This window comes from Sciurus vulgaris (assembly GCF_902686455.1).
Source record: "Sciurus vulgaris genome assembly, chromosome: 4".
Lineage (NCBI taxonomy): Eukaryota > Metazoa > Chordata > Mammalia > Rodentia > Sciuridae > Sciurus > Sciurus vulgaris.
Window position 1 is genome coordinate 88,698,129 of NC_136464.1, and position 12,732 is coordinate 88,710,860.

Below are 12,732 nucleotides of genomic sequence, written 5' to 3' on the forward strand. Positions count from 1 at the left end.
ATTATTTTCCAAATGATGGATACATGAAGTTTCAAAGTCATACACAGGGAAAGACTTACTTAAAATGCAACACAGATCAACAGATTTTCATATAATAGAGGATGGAAATTTCACTTATATGGTTTCAGATTTCACACTGTAGTTTGTTAAATTTTGTTGTAGTATAAAAGAAAATTTTCAGATTATCTGTGTCCTGAAATGGGAAGTACACAACAGAACTTTTGCTATATAATGAAGTATAATAGTCATTCTAGGAAAAGCACTTGTAAACCACTTTTTGAATGGAATGACAGACACACAAACTATAGTTATTTTAACTAGGGTATTTGGAGGACAGTTTCTTGAAAATGACCAAAGTAAGACTAACACTTCAAGGGAAAAAAAGTTAGTATTCACTGCCAATGATAAAATTCCAACTTTCAAGAGAAAATTAGAATTCTGTCAAATTTATATCCATTTCCAAGAGAGAGCTAAAGATTGTGCTGATGGAATAGGCAGAGATATTAACAAGTGGCTTTTCTGATACTATATAATGCAGATTTTTGGTGTCAGAACCTCTACACACTTTAAAATTTTGAAGAGAACTTTGTTAACAGAGAACTGTTATTTATGTTCTCTTTCTTATCAGAGAACTGTTGACTATACCTATCCATATTTACCATGTTAGATATTATAAATGAGCATTTAACTTTTTAAAAATTTGCTTTGAAATAATAACAAATCTATTACATGTTAACGGAATGAGCATTTTGATGGGAAAAACCCTAGTGAGAAAATTTGACTGTTTTACAGTTTTACAAATCTCTTTATTGTCTGGCTTAATTTCAAACGAACTCTTATTTGCTTCTGTATTCTGTCTGTTGCCACATCGCAGGTCAGACCATGTGGCCCATGGAAAACTCGTGAGAACAAACATGAAAAAGACAAATAACATCTCAGTATTACTATGAGTATACTCATAATCAGTATTATAGTTTTGACTTCACAAAACCCCTGAAATCCCTTCCTAATGTTAGAGTTAAGAAATGGTAATAGAACTTAGCAGACTAAGCTACAAAAAATCAATGCTGCAAATTTCATATTTTATAAAAATTCTTACTTTTAAGCAAAATCTATTTTTAGACTTTATCCCTAATCAAATCTGAGCAGTTATTACTACTGTAGTCCCCAATTGATATGATTGTTAGATCCCTTATAAACCCATCCATACAAGCATAATCCCTCTCACACAAAAAAATATATAAAAAGAAATATACCAAAATACTACTAGCTAGGTTATGGTTACTTTTGATCTTTTACCTTTACTTTCTCCTAATATTTTTATGTATTTGGCTTTAGTTTTTAAAAATAATGGGAAAAATGCTTTTCTGCTGCTTTCTTCCTCTCATCAGCACTAGCTAATATTCATTTCAGGTTTTTCAAAACCTAAGGGAACCAGAAGACCTTAGTAATTAGGAAAAGGCAGAGAACGAGGACAAAAATAAACCAGGAAGTAGAATATATTGGACCCCATTTAACATACCAAAGAACTAGAATTTAGAACTTTCATCTAAAAAATCTAGAATTACTAATAAAGTATGTTCTTCCCATAAAATAGTTGTTGTTCTACAGTTCTGGCAGTAACTATGTAAACCAATAAACGGGTTAAAATATTTAGCATGTATTTGGTTTTTATATCATCACAGAATATAATATTTAAAATGCACCCTTCCAAATGGACTTAATATACTTTTTTTTTAAAAAAAAAGGCCTCCATATTCTTAAATATTATCATTATTCATAAAAATGTCTACTTCTTGGCTAAGTAGAATTGCAGCAAAGGACACTAACTCAAAGCAATGAAATACAAAGCTCTAAATTCTTCACTACTTTGTGCTACCCTTATCTGCTGGTTGAGAGCTTAGACTCAGTCTTTGGCCTTACCCACTCATGATACATGACCTTAAGCAAATTACTTAACTCCATCATGGCTCAGTTTCCACATCTACAAAATGGGGGAAATGGTGAACAACAGTGCCTACACAAAGGTTGTTAGAAGGATTAAATGAAGGACTCTTTGTAAAATGTGGGCACATAACGCGCGCGCGCGCGCACACACACTCGTGAAGCTGAAGCTCAAACACAATGAAATACTTGTAAAGAAGCAGAAATGACAACCATAGTCTATAATATTGCAAACTCAATTTTCAAATTTCAAGCAAAGAAGCACTCAGTGAATCAAGCAGATCAGATCAAAATGACAGAGCAGCCACCTCAAGAAATTCCCTTTGGCCAAATTTGGGAAAATGTGTTCTGCTGCATCACCACCACCACTAGCACCACACATAGAGTAAGCAGAAGGAAAAAACAATGAGAGAAGAAATCAATGAAACTGAAAACAGGGAAATAGAGAAAACAAAAACAAAAGACTGATATCTGAAAATATAAATAAAAATGAGCCAGCCTAATCAAGAGAAAAACATTGAGAAGACACAAATTACTAATGGAAAAATGACACATGGGTCATTATGGCTGATCCAAAGTACACTTAAAGTGTGATAAAAGAATACTATGAACTATTCTATAGTCACAAATTTGATAACTGAGAGGAAATGGACTAATTCTGTGGGAAAAAAACTCTTAAAAGTTCTCTCAAAGAAAAATAGGTAATCTAAACAGATCTATATATATGAAATAAAACTAATCAATATCTGACTAGACCTATGTCTATTAAAGAAATTGACTCAATAGGTATCAGTCTTCTAAAACAGCACGAGGCCCAAATGATTTCATTGGTGAAATCTACCAAACATTTAGGGGGAAAAAATGGTATCAATTCTCCACAAGCTCTCCCAGAACAACAAAAACACAGGAAGCAGGGTTTACTGGGGAATGAACTCAGGGTCACTCAACCACTGAGCCACATCCCCAGCCCCCATTTTGCATTTTATTTAGAGACAGGGTCTCACTGAGTTGCTTAGTGCCTCGCCTTTGCTGAGGCTGGCTTTGAACTGGAGGTACTCCTGCCCCAGCCTTCAAAGTCACTGGGATTATAGGTATCACCACCACGCCCGGCTTCCTAACTCATTTTAAAAAGAAAGCAGCATTACCCTAATACCAGACAAAAATATCATAAGGAAGGAAAATTACAGACCAACACTTCTCCTGAACACAGGTGTAAAAATCTCAACAAAATATTTGCATATCAAATTCAATAATGTATATAAGTAATTATTCAACACAACAAGGTGAGATAGTCCCAAGTAGGTAGGGCTGATTCTAAAAATGATTTGATGCAGCCTACCACATCAATAGGTTAAAGAAGAAAAATCATATGCTCACATCAGTGGATGCAGAAAAAACATCTGACAAAATCTAAATCTCATCATGATAAAACTGTCAATTCAATAATAAATATCTATGAACCAACCAATCAAAACCAAAACTCTATAATTAACATAACACTTAACAGTGAAAACCTGTATACTTTACCTCTAGGATAAAGAACAAGGCAACACCATGCTGGTAGTTCTAAATGCTTAATAAGTTAAGAAAAGATAAACAGACTGGGAGGCAAGAAATAGAACTTTTTATTTACAAATGATATAACTGTATGAGAATTCCTAAAGAATTCTTAAAAAAAAAAACCCACAAAAACCCTCCTAATTGATACAGCTTACTTCCTGCTATACCGCTATTCTGGCGCTGAACAACTAAGTAAATGGAAGACTTTCCTGTTGGAAAAAGTTCACTGGTCAATAAAGCAAGTTTGCCAGAATATAGTAGTGTGTTAGCGTTGAAGACAGTTAAGAATTTGTGGTTAGCTTAAATCAACATAATAGATGGTTTCATATAGAAATATTTATATATAATCTAAATATTAATATTTATATATATCTATACATCTGCATTTACAAAGAAGGTTAGGTATTTTACACACACATACACCCCTCCATTTCCTTTATTTTCTCAGCTCTGGTTGCTGAGAGTGATTAAAAGAACACCCCAGTAGCAAGGAGCGCAGGTAGCACCCAGGTCGTGGTTTTTCATTCTCCCGTGAAAAGAAACGGGACTCCCTGAAGAAAAGAATAATTCTAGGACTGGGACAGAAAATATACACGATGAGCTGGGAGTATTTTGTAGTGAGAGAAAATAAGGAAGTGCTAAAAATAACAAAGAACACCCACACTGAATTACGTGAATCAAAAGCATATAGTAGCCAACTAAAGAGTTCCCAAGTGGCCAAATCTGGAACAATTTGAGGAACAAAATAAAGTAGCATTGAATTATAATTCAAAATACAAAATAAATATCCACACATACTGACATAAATGAATACACTAGAGGAAAAAGAAACATCTCCCATACAGAAAGATTTCAAATAATTTATATTTAGAATTATAGATTTTTTTGGTTCTCAAGAACACTACTCCCCCCTCATTAAATGTAAGCAATGTAGTCACTTCTTCCAACTACTACAAGACTGAAAGAAGAAAATAAGTAACTCTGAAGTGGGAAAATGTGACAAGTATTACCTGAGCCAAGGGAAGAAGGTCAACATCAATAACCATAAATTATGTTAATAGTATGTAGTCTTCACACAATGTAATGAAAATGGTTCTTCATCTCTGTGATGTTCCTTTCAAAAACTATAACCCAAGCTAAAAATGAGAAAAATATCAGACAAATTCAATAAAGGGACATCCTATGAAATAACCTAAACAATGTTCCATGAAACTATCAAGGTCATAAAAAAGAAGGAATATCCAAGAAACAGCTAAGAAATCCTAGAGATAGGATAACTTAACTATTGTGAATGGAATACTGAAATAGAAAAAGGACCTTAGGTAAAGATGAAGGAAAGCTGGAAACACCGTAAGCTTCAGCTAATAATCATGTATTGCCAATGTTCACTAACGTAAGCTGTTGAAAAGGAGAACCCGAGAGAGAGATAAAAGAGAATTCCAATATGATCTCAATTTCTTTATAAATCTGTAATTTCTAAAACCATAACCTACTTAAAAGGGGAATAGTGATTGAAATAATTATAAAACCATGGGGGGGAAAAACCCTCTATGATACTGAGAAAGTTATTTGGTTATTATTGGAGGTGAATATTAACTAATTTTCAGAATAAAAAGTTGGTATATTAAAGGACAAAAAACAAGCAAGCATTTATCTCATTTTGTTAGGAAGCACTGTAGTTCAATCCTAGCTGACAAGAGGAAGATTTTTTTTTTAAAAAAGGAAAGTTGGCTAAAAGATCCAGAAAAACACGGTTAGATAAAGCACTATTTTGCAAGTCCAGATGAAATAACTGATTCACACATAGTTAAACAACAAATGCTAAAAAATATCAGGTAAGACTGCTAGGAAATGGAACATTCAGAGACAACCAAAACTTCACCTCATTGACCTACAGCTACTGCAAAGCTCAAGAGTGGGGGCTACCCACCTTTATATTGAATAGATATGATGAATATCACTTAACCAAATAATTGCACTGTAGGAAAGAAATCTGATGCCTTGTATTATGTGTCAAAATAATGTACATAAACTAAGAATCCTAAACATAATCCAGCCTTTACACCTCTCCTATTTTTAGGAAACACAGTGCCTACAGATACAATTTAAAAATCATAAGGAAAGAATCAGACGAAGCTAAAATGTGGGACCATTCTGTAAGACAACTGGCCGGTCTCTTCAAGAAATCAATGTCATAAGGAGAAAAGCAGAGGTGGGAACAATTGCAGAATGTTAATAGTGACTAAAAGAAACAACAATCAAATGCAATGCATAAATTTTGACTGAATCATAGTTGGAGAAAACTAGTTACAAACTGACCTTTTGCAGGGAAAGAGGCAGAAGAGGAGGGCAGAATAGGATTCTCCAGTGATATTATCTCCCTTTCCTAGGAACATCAATACAAACTGGCCACAAGTGAAAGTACCTTCACCAGAGACAAAGAAACCAAATGAAACAGCACCTTTCCCAGTTACAGCACAAACTGACCTTTTGGAGGAACAACTGAAAAATCTTGAATACACTAGATTTTTAAAAATTCCTCCTTAAGTATGACACATGTAGGAGAATGAGTTTATTTTTAGGAGATGCTAGCAAACTGCAGCATTTATGGGTCAAGTGTTGCCCCTCAAAAAAAAAATTATCTGTAAAGAGAAGACAAAATGCTAACAACTGCTGTATACAAGTGGCAACACACAAGGTTCACTGTAATATTCTTTCAATTTGTATGTATGTAGAAACATTTTCAACAAATTGGAAGTATCATAGAAAATAAAGTCATGTAAAAACCTGGGGTGATGATCAACTATAACAGCAGATTCTACGGATAGGTATAACAACAAAGAAACAAATTAATCTTAAATCAGTCTCCTATAACAAATATACTGCATGAACATTAGCAAGATGGTGAGATAGAAGCAATGTAATCAGTTCAAGAAACAATTCCTACCTTTCAAAAGTTTAACATATCAACCAAAACTCTTGCTGATAAAAACCACCAACAGAATACTTCAGATTATCTCTTATTTCTCAAGAGTAGAAGAGGCTACAAAAGAAATACTATTTTTTCCTCTTCAAATATAATGGTTGAGTGTGATAGAAAATTGGTAATTTTGAAATTTAAGAAGTATGAGAATGGGTTGAAAAATCAAGAACATGAATTAACTCATAAAGCCCTTAAATCCATTTACATACACATATGACAACAGTAATAGCACTTTAAATCAAAACTGGTAACATTTTATGTATCTAATGGATTGTATAGAATTAAATTCTAATCCCTTACTGTATTAGTTTAACTGTATTGCAGATACACTGCTATACAGTACATCCATTAGTCCAGCTCCAAAGCTAACTCTCCCATTTAATAACTCAAGATGTTACTTGGGGTTTCTCTGTGGAACAATTTTTAAAATTTACTCAACATGACTTCTCAATGCCCCCTTTACAATACCTAGAATTCTACTGCCTTTTAACTGTAATGATAGCATGCCAATGAATGTGTCAATTCCTTGTTATTTGTAACTGTCAAGATCTCACTAACAGACATGAAAATGTTAGCTTGCATTTATTTCTTCTGAACTTTGCAAAAATATCTAGAGAGTTTTCTGTCACTGTTCCTCCCTTTTTCTATTCTTAATCCTATTTTCCTCACTGCTATTAATTTCTATAACGTGTACAAAGTGGTACAAAAAATCTTTACCTGCAGGAAAAATTAAAACCACATACACTAAAATTTCAAATAGGTAACAAATACTTTCCTTATGATGGTGAAATGGGCAATTTAGACCAACTCTCTTACTGAAGCAACTAGAAAAACTGGACCATCTTCCCAAACCCCCAGGAAAAAACTAGAAAAACCAAACTAAAAAATCTATTTGAAAGCATCAGAGTGCTAACAAACACAGTAAAAAAAAGTATAAAGACCAAAATATAGGAGAATAAGGAAATCTTCAGAGGTAAGCCTGACATCTGGGACCATTTTTCCCCACCAGGGGGATCTGCCAATTCCTAAAAAGGTAGCTGAGGAGATGAATCTAAACCTTCAGCAGATTTTCAAGGCTAGGGCATATTAAATATTACAGTTAAGAATCCAACAAAGTGTGGGAGTGGGGAAATGGACTGTTAACACTTCTGGCTTTATGTTGGGACTCCAAAGTGTTATATCCTAGAAGTAAATAAAACATAAAATAGACCAACCTTTCCAGACTCCAGGGCCTACTTTTGAAACACCTTAGTCTGACTGGATTAAGATTATCCAGTATCACTAGTACTGTTAACTAGATTCCTGACAAGTATAAACAAAAATCCTCTCTGAGTTGGGCTTGGTGACACACACCTGTAATACCAGTGACTTGGGAGGCTGAGGCAGGAGGATTGCAGGTTCAAGGCCAGTCTCAGCAATTTAGGGAGGCCCTTAGCAACTCAGTGAAACTCTGTCCCTAAATAAAATATAAAAAAAGGGCTGGGGATGTGGCTCAGTAGTTAAGCACCCCTGGGTTCAATCCCCAGTACCCCCCCCCCCAAAAAAAAAATCCTCTCTGGAAAGAGACAGCATCATTCTATAATCATTCACAAACCTTAAATTATCTAATTTTTCTTATGTAATATCTTAATAAAAAAAAAACAAGTAATACTCAGAATATATTGACACAAAAACCTACAGAAGACCCACAGACAATGCAGACAATAAAGTTATCCAAAATAGACACACTTAATATAGTCAAAGAAACTTTTTGTTTTTAAGTTGAGAATCATTAAAAAATGGTCCAGTACAAAACTCTGATAACTTCAAATTTTCAAATCTTATTTCATTCTATAATCCTTACATTAATTTCATTGATTCTTTAAAAATACTCACAGCTATTCCAAACCCTCCTTAAATGCCCTTAAGTTCACACCCATCCTAAAAGAACACTTCACCTATTCAAAAAGAGAAAAATCAGTCATCCACAGCAGTGCCCTCTAATCTGCCTTCTCTGTTTGATTCCTATAAGAGATCATACCCCATTAAGTTGTTAAGAGAGTAAAATGTTTCAGAAAGGCACCACATCTCAAATCAGAGGTTTTCAAACATTTTACACCACAATACATTACATATACACCTCTGTATTGTCTGTCTATAAGCACACTCATATATCTAATTGAAATATAATTTCTAAAAAACATTTCTGAGCCACAATAATCAAGACAGCATGGCTGCCTTAAAGGCAGAATCAACAGTTCATAAACACATTATTTTTTACAAGAATGACAAGGCAATTGAGTAAGAATGATATTCTCAATAACTGGTGCTAAGATAACTGCATATACACATGCAAAAGACTGAAGCTGGACCCCTTCCTCATAAACACACACATATGCACACACACATGAATTCAAAATGGACCACGGACTTAACTGTAAAAGCTAAAACTATTAAACTGTTAGAAGAAAATAGGAGGAGTTGTCATGACCATGGGTTAGACAATGGTTTCTTATATAAAATACGAAAAGCATAATCAACAAAGGTTAAATAACTAGATCAAAATAGATAAATTCAATGATTAAAATCTTTTGTGCGGTAAAACTGCCATTGAAAAAGTAAAAAGACAACCCCCCAAATAGGGGAAAACACAAATTAGACATCTGACAAGGGACTTCAACATACAATATATAAAGAATTCTTATACCATAATAATAGAAAAAGAACCCAACTTTTTAGGTAAGAAAAAGATCTGAATAAATAATTTTCCCAAGAATATATGCAAATAGCCAAAATGCATGAGAAGATACTCAGTATCATTAGCTATCAAAGAAATGCAAATACCACTCAAGATAGACTATAACAAGCTTGAGTAGGCTGGAAGCAACTAGAAACTTTGTACCCTGCTGGTGAAAAATAAAATGGTACAGCCACTGTGATAAACAACTTGGTAGATCCTCAAAATAATAAACATGAATTTATCTATATGACCTAGCAATCGCACTCATGGGTACACATACCCAAAAGAAAACATATAACACACAAAAACTTGTGCATGAATGTTCTTGACAACATTACTAATCATAGCCGAAAAAGTCAAAACAATATAAATGCCCATCAACTGAAGAGTAGATAAATAAAACGTGGTATATCTGTATAATAGGATATTTTTAGACCATAAAAAGAAATGAAAGCAAACACAGTGGTGCATGTTTGTAATCCCAGTGGCTCAGGAGACTGTGGCAGGAGGATCATAAATTCAAAGCCAGCCTCAGCAACTTAGTGAGGCCTTATATTAAAAAAAAAAAAAGTACTCGGACACATTACATGATTAACAAATCTTGAAAGCATTATGCCCGTCACAAAAGACTACATACTACTACATAATTCCACTTGTATAATATATCCAGAATAGGCAAATCTAAAGAGAAGTAAGTACACAAATGGATGCTTGTGGTGGGTTGGTGGGTGGGTGGGGGTGATCAGGGTAAGGAATGAATGGTGACTGCTGATGGGTATGGGATTTCTTTCTGAGGTGACAAACATATTCTTAAATTAGGCTGTGGGGATGGCTACATGAATATAGTACTAAAAAAGTCTCTGTATAATCCAAATGGGTGAACTGTATTGGTATGTGAATTATACCACTGTAAAACTGTTAAATCATTAGCTCCTTGTTAGTTGTTATAAGCTGTTATTTTCTATTTCATTTCATTTAAAAACATAACACAAGTTGTGATCTCTTGTGTTGTGATCTCCTAAATTCATTCTACAACACAACAATGAGTCAGGACCAGCAATTTGAAAAACAATGCCAGAGTCCTATAATACTAGAATGACACCGAAAATCTCCTAATCTCATTATACCTCACATCCCCACTAACCTCAGTTATTGGAAAAGGTCCAACTCTCCATGGTCATTTATAAATCCTTGAATTCCCACCTCCATATTGCTGGGTACATCCTTTACTTTACCTAATTCCTTATTACTCCTAACTCCTTTACTTGGTCTTCTGGAATTCCTAATATATAACAAGCAAATTTAAACCAATCATACTATAGTTATCGTTCCTTATTACTACCTATCCTTCCTCAAGTTCTCCCTCAATTCACAGAGAAATTTCACAACTGATTCAAAGTATGTATCCTTACTCCCTTCACCACTTGCTAACTTAAACCATTCATGTAGATGGACCCTTCTAACACCCCCAAAGTACCTTTTCAGTGCTAGGGACCAATCCCAGGGCCTTGCACAGGCTAGACAAGCACCCTACCACTGAGCTACACTCAGATCCCCTATCTTCAATTCACTGGCCTCCTGACATCCACAGACTTGTCCCTCAATTCCACTTCAGCAGCCCACACCCAAGTTCATCCTGGGCATTATCAATGACAGTAACCACTACCCTTATGAAATATATTCCAAGCATCACATTCTAACCACAGCACTAAATCCTTCAGGTTCACTTAACCCTCTAAACCCCACAATAATTTAAATTTTCCAATATCCGATGCTATCACTTCCATGGTACAGGGCCTCACTTTGTCTTCTATTCACATTAGATTTCATGATTCATCATCACTCTTCTAAGCACTCCCTTTGAAAGTTCCCCCTCTCCCTTAACCCCATTTCCTTCTCTTTACTGCTCTGGTATGATGGTTTCTTTGTGTGCCAACTAAGCTAGGTTATAGTACCCAGTCATTAAATCAAACACAAATCTAGGTATTGCTATGAGCATATTTTGTAGTTGTTTTAAGTCAATTATTTTGCTGCTGTGACTAAAAGATCTGACCAGAACAACTGGAGAGGAGGAAAAGTTTATTTGAGGGTTCACAGTTTCAAAGGTCTTGATCCATAGACAGCAAACTCCATTCCTTGGGGCTCAAGATGAGGCAGGACATCATGGCAGAAGAGTGTGGCAGAGGGAAACAGCTCACATGAAGATCAGGAAGCAGAGAGAGACTCCACTTTCCAGAAACAAAATATATATACCCCAAAGCCATGCCCCAATTCCCACCTCCAGCCACACCATACCACTTCAGTTACCACTTAGTTAATCCGTATTAGAGGATTAATTCATTGATTGGTTTAAGATTTTCACAACCCAATCATTTCTCCTCTGAACCTTCTTGCACTGTCTCACACATCCACTATAACAGTACTTGTGGTAATATTTACAATCAATTGACTTTTTTGTTTGTTTGTTTCTCTATTTTTTTTTATTGTAAACAAATGGGATACATGTTGTTTCTGTTTGTACATGGTGTAAAGGCATACCATTTGTGTAATCATAAATTTACATAGAGTAATGTTGTTTAATTCATTCTGTTATTTTTTCCCTTCCCCCCACCCCTCTTTACCCTCTATACAGTACTTCCTTCCTCCATACTTGCCCCCCTCCCTAACCCTAACTCTAACCCTAACACTAACCCTAACTTTAAGTACAGAAGATTATGATTGGCAATGAGGGCAGGCCTCATTCAATCAGTTGAAAGGCTATTAAGTATGAAAACAGGTTTACCCAAGATGATGAAATTTCTTCCCAAGGCTACAATATTTGTTCCTGCCCCAAAAGTTTCTTGCCTGCTTTACAGATTTCAGATGTCAATCCTCACACCAGCAAATTCCTTGCAATCTCAGCTGTTCTGTCTGTCTGTCCATCTATCTATTTGTCCTACTGGTTTTGTTTCTCTGGAGAACTCTTTGGACCGATAAACCTGGCAAAACTTCACCTTAATGCTGGGGGAAAATATCACAAAATCAGACCAACAGATGCCACTTTAAATTCAAGATTTCAAACCTCAAAGGAACAATCAATACTTCCTGGCAACCGCTTCAAACTGAACACTCCCATCCCAGTCTGCCCATGTGAATCTTCTGCTTCATTGAGAAAACAGAAACCACTAGAGATGAAAACTACAAGTACAAACCCTCATCTTCCAAACACTAAGCTTCCTTGGAAGAGTGCACATTACCTCCTTTCCCTTCTGCATTCCTTCCTTTCAATAAAAAAGTATCTCTTCTCTAACAAGGACCAAACTCTCTACCTATGCTTTCTATTCTCTATCCTGCACAATCTCATTCTTACAGTCTCATTTTCCAGACCCCTCATTTTCCTTTACCTACCAACTCATGGTTTTGTTCCACTTGAGTTATCTTGAATAAGCTACCTACATCCACTATCAGTCCTTGTTCTTTTCTCACTTTTCAAAAAAAATTTTCATTCATTGGTTTAAAACAAAACAAAACAAAACTTCAATTTGGT

The 12,732-nt window shown here is 35.0% G+C and overlaps 1 protein-coding gene across 6 annotated transcripts in view; it reads right to left on the reverse strand.

Moving 5' to 3' along the window:
- MAPK8 (mitogen-activated protein kinase 8) overlaps positions 1–12,732 on the reverse strand; it is a 129,928-nt gene that overhangs the window by 107,775 nt on the left and 9,421 nt on the right. The gene's annotated exons all lie outside the window — the stretch shown is intronic.